The sequence below is a fragment of the Peromyscus eremicus genome, chromosome 1, assembly GCF_949786415.1.
Source record: "Peromyscus eremicus chromosome 1, PerEre_H2_v1, whole genome shotgun sequence".
Classification (NCBI taxonomy): Eukaryota; Metazoa; Chordata; class Mammalia; order Rodentia; family Cricetidae; genus Peromyscus; species Peromyscus eremicus.
This window is the reverse complement of record NC_081416.1, coordinates 162,762,979-162,777,888: the sequence shown is the minus strand read 5'-3', so window position 1 is coordinate 162,777,888 and position 14,910 is coordinate 162,762,979. Positions and strand designations below refer to the sequence as shown.

Here is a 14,910-nt window from a genome sequence, read left to right as displayed (position 1 = left end):
CTGGAGGGGGCCGGCTTGAACTAAGCTCTCCACTATGACACATGCCACATGCCACTGTGAGCCTGCCCTGGCAGGCACTGACCTTGGCTCTAAGACACACAAAAGGACAACAGCCTAGGCGCTCTCACGCCCTGCCAAGTGCAGTCTGGGGTGTGGGCTTTGCGAGTGTGTCTGCCCCGCCCCCTAGCGGTGACTTCATCTGCGTGTCCTGCCTGCCCCAGGCTGGATGCATCCATCCTCTTGGGTGTCTTGGTTGACCCAGAAGTCCTTGGGCCTCAGGTTGGGTGTGTTCTTCCTCCTGCCCGGGCCTCTCCCTGTGTGCCTTCTCTTCTTCCTTCTCTCCTTTTCACCCCACCGTCTCCATCTCCTGGTCTTCTTTACACATCTCCTTTCCCACCTCGGTCTCTTCCCCTTCTCTCTGTCCTCTCCCTCCTCCTCCTCCTCCTCCTCCTCCTCTTTTCCACAGTCTCCTTCTCACCCTTCCATTTTCCCCTCTTTCTCCCTCTTCCCGTCCTCTCTTTCCCTTTCATCTCTTGAGGAGTGTTTCTTTGGTCAGCCCCCACGATTCAGTCCATCTCACCCAACCTTTCGGCACCTGCTTCCCGGTAACCCCTTCCCCGGTGTCTCCAGGACCCTGACTCGTTTCTCCCCCCGAAACCCTCGTCCTGCCATGCATCTGCTGTCCTTACCGCTGGGTCTCAAACCTGGGACGCATGCTAACTGAGCGGCCTAACACATGGAAGCCGATGCTGGCTGCCAGGTCTCCCAGCATCTCTCAGTCGCCACCTGTGGCAGGGTCCTTCTGGCTGGCTTACCCTTCCCCAACTGCTCTTCCTTTTATCACCTCAGCCGTTTTGGCTACCAGCCCTTCTGGGCCCCTTTGGTCCTTTTGGCCTCCTGGTCTCTTTGTTCCTGGCTCTCCCTTCTCTTCTTCCCTCTCTCCTCACGTGACCTGGCTTAGTCTGCTGGTTATGTCTACTGGATTCTTAGGCTCTCCCTAATATTTACAGTAAACTTTCTCCTCCACCATACCTAGGAGCAGTCATGTCCTCCTTTCATTTCTTTTTCAGTTCACTCACATCTTCCCTCCTGAAGTTCACCCACCCAGCCTTTCCTGGGTGCCTCTCCCTCTGCCGGGTCCCACATTTCTGTCCCCTCAGCCTGGCTGCAGCTCACACTCTAATCTTTTACTGGTCTGCCCACTCGGCGCCACCGTGTGGTCTCCACACCCTCCATGGCCCTTCTCCGCTGTTTCCATCATCCCTGGACAAGGGCCCTGCCTCTCAGTCTGGAGTTGCAGGTTTCTGAGGTGGCTTTGCTGGGGACAGTGCCTGTGAGTCCTGATGCCCAGGGAGAGCAGATGTCTCGGGTTGAGGGAACCTGACCTCTCAAACCCTTCTTCACTGGTTCAGTTGAGGGCGAATTCTAAGACTCAAACTGGATTCACAGAGCCTGGCTCAGACCCCATTCTATTTACTTTTTTCTAGTGTCAATGCTGTGTGTGTGTGTGTGTGTGTGTGTGTGTGTGTGTGCATGTGCACGCAGAGGATAGAGGTTGACCGTGGATGCCTTTACCTTCTCCATCTTATTGTTTGAGATAAGTTTCTGACTGAACCCAGAGTTTACCTGGCCATTTAGACTGGCTGGCCAGTGAGCCTCAGGGATCCTCCTGTCCAGGCCTCCCTAGTGCTTTGATTCCATGCACCCCACGTTTTTGTGGGTGCTGGGAATGTAATTGAGGGCCTCATGGTTGTGCAGCAAGTACTTTACCAATCAAGTCGTCTCTCCAGTTCCCATTTAGTTGCAGGGTCTCATGTATCCCAGGCTGAACTTGCCGCCTAGTGAAGAATGAGCTGGAACTTCTTTCTCAAGCCTCCTGCTGCCAGCCTCCCAGGGCTGGGCTTACAGGCGTGTACCACAGGCTTGGTTTATGCCTAGCAGGGATTAAATCCGGGCCTTGTGCGTGCTAGGCGAGTGCTCTACTGACTAAGCCGCCTCCCGGACCTTTGCTTATTAGTCACTAATTTGGAGACCCTGGTGCATCTGTTTCTCATCTTTTAAGAGATGTTGGTCAGAACAGGGCTGACTCCCACATGAAGTTTTTTTCTGAAACACCCAATTATTTTTTCAAGTTCTCATAGTAAATGATGGTGGTTAGATTCATCATGCCCAAACAGGCTCTTTGTGAGGAACATTGTCCCAGTCTTCAAGATACAGATATCGGGGGGCTAAGATTCTGGTTCCAGGCATCCTGCTGCCCCTTGGGTATGAAACAGTCCTTCTTGGTTGTCTTAAGCTAGGGTGATGGGAAGGTACAGGACCTTACTGGGGTTGAGTGAGGTAATGCCCGTGGAGCATATGCGCACATCTTAAAATCAAGCTAATGCTTAAAAACTAGTTAGCATGTGTGATTCAGGCATGGGCGCTAGAGCAAGGCGGGCTGAGTTCAAATCCTGCCCAGACACACAATGCTTTCTTAGTCCTTCTGTGCCCTGTTTTCTTCATTGATGAGGTAGGGATGGTAAGTCCCTCTCTCTACAGTAGTGCTGGTGGCTGGGGTCCCCGCAGGCTGGGAGTCAGTGCTGAGCTACAGTCTCTGGGCACAGAGGTCAGGGAAGCAGATGGGGTGAGGGAAGAAGACATTTGTTTTTGTTTCTTTATTTCTTTTTTGTTTTTGAGACAGGGTTTCTTTGTGTAGTCCTGGCTGTCCTGGAACTCAGTCTGTAGATCAGGCTGGGTCAAACTCAGAGATCCACCTGCCTCTGCCTTCTGAGTGTTGGCTGTTTCTTTTTAATCTCACAGATGTGACACCCTTTTCTGTATTCCTAAAATACTTTGATCATGACCCCGTTTACAGTTAAGGAAACTGAGGCACGGGTAGAAGTGGGTGAGTGAGTGAGGTCCAGTGTGAGGCAGCACCACAGAGTGAAGAACACAGGGGACGGAGTCCAGGTTTCCCAAGTCTTCTTTGCTCAGGCTGTGCTGTGGAAAGTGGGACTTGTACTTGGAGGAACTAGCCACCAGGTGGCACTAGGGTGACTCCACGGGGACTTTTTTTCCTCTATCGGGGAGGAGTGAGCCATCTCCACTCTTGCGTCTGAGGGACAAGGGACAGAAAATTGTTCTGGGTCTGGGGAGGAGGCTGAAGTCTGGACACATGGCTCTAGGGAGGAGGGCCCTGGCCTAAGGGATGAGGGCTCGGGTGTGGACCCCTGAGGGAGAGGATCCAGGGCCTGGACTTCAGTGTGTGAAGGAGGAGAGCTGGAGTCTCTCCTCCGGGGTTGCTGAGAGAGGGATAATCTTGGGCCAAAACACGAAGAGCATTTGAGGGTCTGGGCCTGGGTGCTAGCACCTGTCTCCCCAAGATCTGGGAGTCAGGCCCTCGTCTTCTCTAGGGCTTCACCAGCAGTCAGGACTTCCTGCTCCCAGCCTCAGTACGGAGCCTGCCTGAGTTGAAAGGCAGCACTCAGTGTGGGGAGATGTTTGGAGTGCTTGGGGCTCAAGTTGCCAAGGCCTACAGGTCACTTTTCAATCTGGACATGGGTCACAGAGGCCATAATCCTCAGAACACTTATGGCTCTGTCCCTTTCTCTCTGTCCTGTCTGGGTTTATGTCAACTTGACACAAGCTGGAGTCATCTGAGAGGAGGGAACCTCAATTGAGAAAATTCCTCCATAAGATCTGGCTGTATATAAGCCTGTAGGACATTTTCTTAGTCAGTGATCTATGGGGGAGGGTCCAACCCATTGTGGGTGGTACCATCCCTGGGCTGGATTGTATTAGAAGGCAGGCTGAGAAAGCCAGGGGGAGCAAGCTAGTAAGCAGCACCCCTCCGTGGCCTCTGTATCAGTTCCTGTCTCCAGGTTCCTTGTTTGTTTGAGTTCCTGTCCTGACTTCCTTTGATGATGGACTTCAATGTGGAAGTGTAAGCCAAATAAACCCTTTCCTCCCCAACTTACTTTTGGTCATGGTGTTTCATCACAGCAATAGTCGCCCTAACTAAGACACCCTCAGTTATTTTCTCATCCCCCCTTTTCTTTTTGACAGGGTCTTATGGCCCAGGTTGGCCTGGAACTCATGATATAGCCAAGGATAAACTTGAATTTCTGATCTTCTTGCTGGTATTAATGCCTGGTTTGCGAGGTGCAGTCGTTTGAACCAGGGCTTCATTCATGCTAGGCAAGCACTCTACCAACTGAGCCACATCCCCAGCATTCTGTCTTTCTGGAACCATGTCTCTCTTTATTTCTTCCATCTGCCTTATTTTCTGTAGATCCCTAGCAGAGAAGGCATGGGGATGGCACAGGGCTGAGGTTACCTCTGGTTGGGGATGGAGATGAGGACTATGGATTATGGATACAGTGGGTCCAGACAGGTGGTCATAGGGAACCAGTCATGAAGACCATCCTGTGTCACAGATACTAAATGAAGGTTTACTCCCAGAGTTTGTGTTTGTCAGTCAAACTCAGTGACATACAAGAGCATGTGTGGTGGTTGGAATGAGAATGACCCCATGAGCCCATAAATTTGCATTTTTAGTCCTCTGTTGATGAATTATTTAGAAAGCTTAGGAGCTGCAGACTTGTTGAAGAAGGGGTGTTGCTGGGGGCGGGCTCTGAGGTTTCAAAAGCCCACACCAGACTCTCTCTCTCTCTCTCTCTCTCTCTCTCTCTCTCTCTCTCTCTCTCTCTCTCTCTCCTGGTCAGGATGCAAAGCTCCTAACTACTGCTCCAGTATCTGCCTGCACGCCACCATGCTCCCTGCCATGAGGATGATGGACTAACCCTCTGAAACTCTAAGCAAGCCACAATTAAAGTATTTCTTTTGTAAGAGTTGCCTTGGTCATGGTGTCTCTTTATAGCAACAGAACAGTGACTAAGATCGGTACCAGGGAGCAGGATATTGCTGTGACGGGCCTGGCCATGCTGGACTTCAGGACTTTGGACTAGAAAAGGGGTTGAATGCTTTAGGAGGGGCTTAATGGGCCATCCTAGTAGGAGCAAGCCAGTAAGCAGCACCCTCCACGGCCTCTGCATCAGCTCCCGCCTCTAGGTTCCTTTCCCTGTTAGTTTTGCCCTGACTTCCTCCAGTGATAAATAGTGCTGTGGAAGTATAAGCCAAATAAACCCTTTCCTCCCCAAATAAACCCTTTCATCACAGCAATAGTAACCCTGACTAGGACAGCATGGATGTGGCCATATTCAGCTGTGGATCCATGTGCACAGCTAGAGTACCGACGTGGATGATGCTGTTAGCTGGACCTCACAGTGTAGCTTCAATAACCACAACATTGGAGCTCATATGCATAAATTAATATATAAGGTTAAGCCACGGGTAAATATGGACGTCTTTGCATGTAAAATCAGATCTAGTTCGGTTTCCAGTATAAATTTGGATAGCTTATGCCCCAAATGCAGATATTTGCACAAGGGATTGGATGTGTAAGAAGGGGGGGGTCTCGAAACGTTTGTACAGGGGAAGATACTGACATTTGCTGAGGTCCCAACTCTATGTCTGGGAGTTGCTTGGAATCTTGTCTAATGTGTCCTTATGTGTTGGGTCTCTGTGGCTAGGTCTACAATTCCAAATCTCCACCAAGGGGCTTTGTGGGTCCAAGGAGCTTTGTGGGTGAATGACAGAATTACTTATACTCAGGGGTCTGTGGTACATCGAGTACATGCCCAGTCTAAACCCCTGGCATTCAACATACCAGCCCTGTTTCTTTGAAGAGTTTATTTGATCACACTCTTCTTTATTTAACCTGTGAGATGCTGTTGTTTTAAGGGTACAGGGAAGTTCTCTATTTGTATATGCATGATAATGCCTGAAATATAGGACTTCCTTCATAAACAGTGATTATTTTCATCAAGGGCATATAATATATTTATAGGAGGTTCATAGGGTTAGTCACATTGTGTAGATAAATAAAGTCAGACATATTCACAGAACTAAATAACGATTGCCAAGGGTCATACTGTCATCCACTCCAGAAGTCCATTAGTAGAGATTCAGAATTGCAGACCCAGACCCTAGAGACCCAACATCTGTATATCAACCTGCCAGATCAGATTCCAGGAAACTCTCAGGCTTAGAGTTGGAAGGTGAAAGTTGCTGAAGATGCACGGAGAGGAAGACAAGAGTCAGGCGGAGGCCGACACTCACAGAACTGAATCTTGGAGACTCTAGAGGGCAGAGGGAAACCTTGGCAGGTGGACATGGCTGGAGACAAGGAGCCAGGCAGAAAGGACCAGAAAGAAGGTTAATTTGTGTTCAGTGGGATCCTGGAAGGGCCAGCACAGAGTCCCATCTGTGATGCCAAGATGCTCCCCCACAGTGTCTTCCTGCCTTCCTGTCTCCCTGTGTCTAGACACCCTGTATGGCCTCTCGGCTTCTGTTACCTTCTTCCCTCTGTCTCTGTCTCCTCTCAGTTTACAGGTTTGCTTTTTCAACTATTAGACCTCTCCTGCCTAGTGTTTTTCTGGCCTTGCTTTAGGTTTTCATGGCCGATATTGTTAATATCTTGTCTCCTTCAGCGTGTTTATTAGGATATTTCTAACTCAACTTGAAATCCAACTTAAATATTTTTGGTCATCAAATGCCCCTTCACACTTCTACGGTCCAGTCACTAGGACCTTGCGCTGGATTCCCCCTGGCTCTCCAGTCCCTGTGCTCTCCATCAGAAAGAATTCATCTGAGATGCACAGAGCTTTGTGTAGAAGATGGGAGAGTTTATTGCAGAGAGAGGCGCAAAGGTGAGCATGGACAACGTCGTGGTCTACACTTTAGGCTGGCTTCACTCTATTCCTCAAGCCTCCAGAACAGGCAGTTTTTCCTGGGTTACTTTGTTTTGTCTGTACGACTGACAGGCCTAATTGGAGGAGTAGTGGAGCATCCAGGTTCTTCTTCAGTCTCCTGTGAGGGTGTAATCCCACAGAGTATCAGCTCCTGGGGTAGCTCAGGACATCACATCCTATCCTGGAGCCGCAGCTGTGACTCAGACCCTGCTCTACTGACCAGTAATTAAAGTTCAGCGGTACCTGGGGTTCACAGGCTGTTGACAGTGAGGGAGGGATCCAGCCCCACCCAGTGTCCTCCAAACTGCTCATATCAGTGTGGTCTCTGAAGAGTGTGGTCTGAGCCGGGACTCAGCAACAGCTTCTGCCTCCAAGTCTGTCATCAGGAGGCCTCAGCGGCCCGCGGGGTCCCTCCCAGTGGAAGGCGCCCCAGGCTAGCTGCTTGCTCTATCAGCAGCAGCTCCTCACAAGGCCCTCACATCCTGCCAGCCTTCAGGGATGTTGACAGCACAATTCCACTCTCCCCAGGAGAACCAGAGTTCACGAACCTCAGCCTGACTCCCAGAGTACCTGCTGCCATCTTGATCCTGTGTACAGGCTTGTGTGGTCCCATATGCCCAGCCATGCCCTACCTCCACAGCTGCGACACACACACACCCTACGGTCTCCTGTGTCCTGCATGGAGTGCTGAGTGTCCCTCTAGCCCGTGGACCTAGGGTGGGATTTCTTCATGCACAAGGGTGTGAAGAAAAAGCAGTGGAGTCACCACCATGTCCCCAGCGAGTGCAGGGTCTGTCCCCACCTTCACTTTCTTCTGCATGCCCCTCCCCGGTCAGCTTATCACAGGATGTCACTCTTCCTCCTCACGCCTCTCCTCCTTTCCCTCTCCCCACATTTCCTCTCTCCTCCATTTCCCTCACCTCACCTTTCCCCTCTTTTCTTCTTCTCTTCCTTCATCCCCTGATCAGTAGAACATTTCCCAGGAGGCCTGGGCACTCGACCGTGAGAGATCCCTCACAATGGTGGCTGCCTCAGACTTCCCGGTCTGAGGGGTCTCAGCACACTGAAGCCTTGTAGTAACAGCTGTGCTGACAGTGTGACTGTAGGTGTGAACCTGGACTTGGGTATCTGGGGTCCCGGCCTTGCCCTGCCGACACTGGAGGTGGACGGCATGTCAGTCATGTGGCCCCCTTTGAGTACAGAGCACCCCGCACATCAGGCTTGGCCAGCTGCTGTGGACAGGAGCCCTCTGGCTGCGTCCTCACACTGGACAGGTCCTCACACGCCACTGTCCGTAGGAGCCACAGGACAAGGGGCTGTAGGGTTTACCTCTTCATCCACAGTCCACCTGAGAGCTTGTCTCTGGATCTCTATCTGCTTGTTGTCATGGTCTCTACCCATGACTCACCTTAGCGCCACATCTTCAGTGACTGTGAGTCCTACTGTTAACTGTGGTTTGTGGTCACCAACACCCATAAAGTGAATAAGCTTCCCCACTCTGTGGTCCTCCTCCCTTGCCCCAGCCCTGTAACATGGAGTGACCTCCTTCCTCTGCTCAGGATGTCCTTAGGCATCCTGGTGCCTCCAGAAAAATGAGGGTGACGTTTTAGCATCACCCCACTATGTGCCAAGTTGCACGGGCCTTGGATCTCGCTCAAGGCTTTGTGGATTTGTCATCGTGTACCTGTGTCCTGTCTCCTGGGTGTCCCCCTTTCCCCATCTCTGAAACACACACATGCCAGGCCACCACCACCTCCTTCGGCTTGAGCAGTTTCTAGACCTGCGGTGTTCTCCAGACGGGAGAAGCACATGGAACCCCTCTGAGGCCTGCTGGCTCCCACATGTCTCAGCTCTTTCTTCCTATTAAAGTCATGAATCTATACCCAGCACCTGAGCTGGGAGGCTTAGGGAGGTTTGGGTTCTGCCAGCCGAGTCCTGGGCCCCCAGGTGCCTAGAGCCCAGAAAAAGGCCCAGTGAGGAACGTAAGATGATGGATGTCAGGTTACTAAGGAAGGCACGGAGACCTCATGGGTTGTCCCTCATGGTGACCTCAATCCTCTTCTTGTATAGCTTCAACTTGGTGAACATGCTAGGCCATCTAGGCCAAGCACAGGGGTTACCACCACAGCAGGTAATACCTTGGAGTACCCCATCACAGATGAGTGGGCCTCCAGAGTCACCTAAGGGAAGAAGGCACAGAGATAGAGTGAGAAAAGACACCCCACTTTCTCTCTGGGGTGCCCCATCTCTCACACATGACCACCACCAGATTACTGGCTGCAGCCTCCCAGTATGCCTTCCAGAAGAAGGCAGGATAGCCTTTCAAAAGGGGGTGTAACCTGGAGCCCGGGAAAGGGGGAGGGGAAACTGCAGCCCCTGTATTGAGGGCAGGTCCCCATGTCAGTACAGGGATCAGAAGGCAGGGCTCCCAGGTCAGCATCAAGGGAACAGAGGCAACACTTCCACCCTTGGGTCATCTCATGGCCCCCTTCTCATGAACTTTTCCCAGAATAGATACCCTGCTAGAACAGACACCTTGGCAGTGGGGAGACACGGAGAGCTGTAAGCGGAGCAGGGAAAAGCCAGCTCTGACATTAGAAGGACTGCTTGGAGGCAGTACAGTAAAAGAGACTGAGGCAAAAGCCTGTGAGGAAGGCAGTGGGGTGAGATCGGGTGAGGATAGGACTTGGAGTCTGCACCCAGCTCAGCCCTGAGATAGTCCCTCTCACTTCTGCCTTCCTGCAGTCTGATCTAATGGACACCAGAGGGCGCTTGTGAGCAGAGTCAGCTTTTCCAGGCTCTGCTCAGCACCACAGAGGGTAAAAGCATCCCAACCAGCCCTGTTGAGAGACCCTGCAGGAAGCGATCTCCTGTCTGCTCTGACCCCTCCCTGTCTACACTGTCTGCTGACACTTATCTAGTCACAAGCCCCTTGGCTGTCCCTCAAACCCTCCAGCCCCTCTACCCTGGGGACCTGGCACTTGCTTTCCCCTCTGCTCCTCCCGTGACACCGTAGGGTACCCCTCCACAGGTGTTGCCTCAACTCACCTTGCACACAGCAGCCTCTCCTTCCACAGGTGCTCCTCCTGCCCTCGCGGGCCTCTTGCCTGCCCCCGCAGGCCTCTTGCCTGCCCCATGGCTCCACAGCCTTATGACATTCCACCCCATCAGGTCTGAGCCGTGTTTCAGAGCACGGGGTCCAGGGGGCCCCTCAGGAGGGGAGGCTCTTCAGTGGAACTTCTTGAGGTTGTGCAGGGGTGCAACTTTCCTGAGCCATCACCTATGCCGGGGCAGGCTTTTTGGTGATACAGTTGCCTTTACGTCACCCACGCTCCGGAGGCTAATCCCAATAACTCGTGAACTCACCAAGATGGACGGAATTAGTATGCTGTCTTCTCTGTCTGTGATGAGTAGAAACAGTTGCCCCAGGAAGAGCAATGCAACATCCCAGCCCCATAATGGTGCTCTGTGTGGGAGAGGCTGCTCTCTGCTCACTGTTGGCTGCCCAAGGTCTAGTGTGGTCACGGGCACCTGGGAGATACCTAAGAAAAGGTGTTCGTGGGCTGAGACCACTGGATGTGGGAGAGTGAGAGACACAGTGTGCCTTGCTAGAGCAGGGGAGGCTTCTGACACACTGGGGAGCTGATGGGCTGCAGTTTCTAAGCAGCTGAGGAGATGCTGGCTGGGCCTCAGCCCAGAATCAGGTTCCTTTGCTCTTGTCCTCTCAGAGTCCTAGGGAACGGAACTGCTTACCATGCAAGTATCTTTGCTGTCTTCCTAGTGCCCAGCACACAGCATGAATTCTGTCACCCTCTGCAAATGACTGTCTTACGGTCATCACTGGACATGAGCTGGAAGTCCACGCACTGCAGCTTCCTTGCTCTTATAGCTGTAGGCCAAGAGAGTACAGCCGGGGCAGGTACCCAGCAGCCCAGAGGCCCAGCAGCCCAGAGGCCCAGCAGCCCAGTTTCTTCCAGAACTGTGCTTCCTGTTCCAAGCTATAGGGTCTGGCCCAGGCATACACTTATCTGGCCTGATGCTGCCCCAGCCAGATGCCAGGTGGAGGCTCTCCAGCTCAGGCTCCTCAGTGGGCAGGCTCAGCACCCTCACGGCTTCTGTGATGTTGGCTGGCTCGCTCAGCCGCAGCAGCATCAGGTTGTGGCTGTTGTCAGTGTTGTGGCTGAGAAATCTGGGCTTTAGGAGGCTCGTGTTGTAGAGTGGGTGTGGGATTCAGTGGCTGACAGGAACATACTAAGCAGTGTCTTCATCCGCATACAGGCTGTGTTGACCCAGCCCCACCACGCTGTTGCTAGGGAGGATGCAGGACTGAGGAAGAAGGTCTGGCCTAAGGAATCTGGGCAAAAGGGGGATTGAGAGGAGAAGGGATGGGGAATGAGAGGGAGGAAAGCAGAAACAGCGAGAGGACGCTAGATGGGGAGAGAGTGGAAGACAGACAGACGGAAAAGAGAGGGTCCAGGCTGACGACGGACCAGTGGATAAAGTGCTTGCTAGTGTGAGGACCTGACTTTAGACCATCGGAACCTACGTGAAAAGCAGGTTGAGTGGCGCATGCCTGGCAAGCCCTGCGCTGAGGACACAGACACAGGATGATCCCTAGAGCGGCCTGGCAGCCAGCTGTGCTGAGCATTTGAGTTTCTTTTGAAAAAAAAAAAAAGGGATGGAGAATGGCTGGATAGATGATGGCTCAGTGGTGAAGAGCACTGGCTGCTCTTCCAGAGGACCTAAGTTCAAGTCCCGGCACAAACACGGTGGCTCACGACTGTCTGTAACTCCAGTTGCAGGCCATCCTCAGGTCTCCAGGCACCAGGTACACACACGGTCACAGGCATACACACAGGCCAAACGCTCATAGAGATAATTTTTTTATTAAGGTGACTTAATAGAAAAGATGGGGCCGGTGAGACAGCTCAGTGTGTGGGGGCGCTTGCAGCCAAGCCGCACGACCCGAGTTCAATCCCAGGACCCACATGGTGGAGGAGGGAACTGACTACTGCAGGCTGTCTTGTGACCGCCAGTTGTGTGCAATGGCACGCATGCTCACATATACACGTACTCACACACACAAAACAAATGCATGCGATAAAAAAGGTTGAAAAACATAAGCTGGAGAGCAAGAGAGGGAGGCAGCTGACAGCCACCTTGGGCCTCCACATGCACACTCACACTCACACACACACACCAGCAGCACACACACATACACCACACACACATGATTGAAAGGAGAGAGCTAGAAAGAAAACGGAGGAAAAAGGGGCAGGGAAGAGCACCATGAGAAAGCACACAGGAGCAGCAAGGACGTGGGATGAGGGGACGGGAGCAATGGGGACAGACGAAAGGCAAAGAAGGGTAGACAGAGCGGGCGAGGGAGGAAGGAAGTAAAGAAAGAACGAGAAATGGAACAGAGAGGCCTGAGGCCACTCAGGAGCACCAGGGCTGCCCTGAGCTTCTCTGGCCTGCGGGCTGTGGCCACAGCCCCAGGTCTGATCCCATTTTCTCCCAGTTCCCTGCCCACATCCAGCTCAGCCCAGCCTTCCTCTGTGTGTCCCCGGAGTGGACAGGTTGGTCAGGGGAAGTTGAGGACTTCTCCTGCATACTGGGGACACCTCTTCCTGTCTGCTTGGTTCCGCTCAAGCCTGTTCTCCAGTGTGGCCAGTAGAAATGGAAGAGGGAGCGTGAGACCCAGACCCAGAGAAGGTTGGCCAGAGATTTGGAGGGGGAGACACATAGTGACAGAAAGAGACACCCAGAGGAAGACAGAGATAGGGGAGACACATAGACAAGGAGACAGGGAAGGAGAAGAGACCAAAACCCAAACCCAAGCCCACATGGTCACACAGAGAACAGGATGCCAAGGGACAGCAAGACAGGAACATGGGGAGAGACCCAGGTGGTCACGGAGTGGAGGTGGGCCAGCCCCAGCTCTGCCGCCCCCGGGCTTCCTTCACCATCCTCCATCCCTCAGACCCCTATCTCACATGAGGTCATTCAAGGAGAAGGGTGACATGTTCTTCCTTGAAGAATAGAAGGTCCCCTCCCACACTGCCCTTCTCCTACTAATGTGTTTAGGACATGGATCTCAGGGCCTCTAGCATGCCAGGCTCTGGCCACAAGCCACACCCTAGTCCATCCTACCGGCTGATGCAGTGGACAGCTGTGAGCACCCACTGGGGGTGCACCAGGACACCCCCACACAGGGCCCTGAGATAATGATACACAGCCACCTGCCAGGGTTGGGAACGTCTCTCACACTCCCAGCCACTGATGATCCTGGACTCGATGAGGGGCCGGGCACCTGTAGAAAGGAATGGCATGGAAAAGGGGTTGGGAGGGGAAGCTGTCCTGTGGGTGTGGAGGGACATGGGCAGAGGACCAGGACTGAGGTCAGGATTAAGGGGTGCTGGAATGGACTGAATTTTAGGAGTGTCACCTGGTGTGTGACCCGATTAGAGAGACATCATGCTCTGTGCACAAAGCTGACCCCAGACAGCAGACTGGGAGACAGCTGATGAAGTCAGTGTCTGGAGCTGCATGGGCTCCAGGGATTTGAGGTGAGCAGGGCCATGGGACGGCTGAGAGCGTAAATTGTGGGTTCTCAGGAACAGAGAGTTTCTGAAATGGAGGAATGAGCTCCCGTGGGTGATGTCTGCTTGTTGGGAGGGAATCCTGCCTAGTGCTGAGGGAGCAGAGCGGGAAAGGGTAGGGACAGACTGGATTGCAAGTTTGAAAGGATGTAGACCCGGGAAGCAGCTCTAGAGAGCCGAGGCTTTGATCACCCCCGCCCCACTGGTGAGAGTTCAGTTGGAGTCAGAATAAAGGAGGAAATTCCAGAACCCCAATTCCAGATTGCAGGGTTTAGGGGGGCTACTTGGTCTCTGACTAGATCTCTTAGCTATGTGATAAAACAGCATGGGCCATGGGACCTGTGTTCCCAGCAACAGGACTGGGGGGCAGAAGTCAGGTTGCGGGCTAGTGTGACAGTGACACCGGGTGAACGGCAGTCTGTCTCGGTTGGGCTAAGGAGGTTGCGGTGCAGACTGGCGGCCTCCAGTGGAGGATTCTGAATCCCACAGTGACAGACAGAGATGACCCGGGACCTGCCCCTGAGGTAAAGTGCCTGGGGGCAGGGAGTGGACTAAGAGAAGGAGATGCTCAGGGCTTTAGGGTAGATTCAGAAGACAGGGAGTGGGCAGGTCTGTGCAGCATGGAGGGGTGGAGATGGGGTGTCACGCTGGCACCACCGGAAATAAGAGCCCAGTCCCCGGTCCTAAGCAGGCTGCTGGCTGGAAGGTGAAGCTGGGCTGCTGGGCTGAGAGGAAGGACTTATGGGGGAGAAGCTGGAGGAGTCTGGTCCCCTTCCCATGTACCTCCAAATTCTCACCATATTTCCCCAGAGACAGGATGAGGCACAGAAGCAGACACCACATGGTGGCAGGTGTCCAGGACGGGTGGCGAGCTGGGAGCTGAGCCTCTCTGCAGGCTTATAAAGTCTTCATTCCTCCACAGCCCCTCCCGCCCGCTGGCGAAGAGGATGCCAGCTCACCTCTAAGTCTGGAGGCCGGACACTTTCTGCACGGAGGACTGGGACTGGGCATGAGAGCCCACATCTTCTACATCTTCTTGTTCTGTTGTCACTGGATCACACTGGACGGTTCCTATGGTCTGAGACCTGACTGTGGAAGGGCTCATCGGCAGGGAGTTTGATCAAGGAAGCAGAAAATTTGGGAGAGAGTGAAAGAACAGTGATGTGACTAGCCCTCTACACAAAGTCTCATCAAGTAAACACCGATTAAGTTTTTTCCCCCAAGTCTCAATGACCAGTGCCATCTGGGCGTAAGCTTATCTGACCCTGCACCACTATCAGCCCAGAGGCTAATTCTCCAAAACCTCTGAAGAGTTAGTTTTTATATTATTTGTGTGTGTGTGTGTGTGTGTGTGTGTGTGTGTGTGTGTGTGTGTGTAAATGTGTCTGCCGTTATATGCTTCTGTGTGTGGGCATGGAGACCAGGGGAGAACTGCATGTCCCTCTCTATCACTCTCCACCATACTCCTCAAGACGAGGTCTCTCAGTGAACCAGGAGTCCCCGATGGTGGCCAA

The 14,910-nt window shown here is 52.9% G+C and overlaps 1 pseudogene; it reads right to left on the bottom strand.

The window, feature by feature from the left end:
* Nucleotides 1–8,819: 8,819 nt before the first annotated feature.
* On the bottom strand, nucleotides 8,820–14,239 carry LOC131902426 (prostate-specific antigen-like; annotated as a pseudogene).
* Nucleotides 14,240–14,910: the final 671 nt, after the last annotated feature.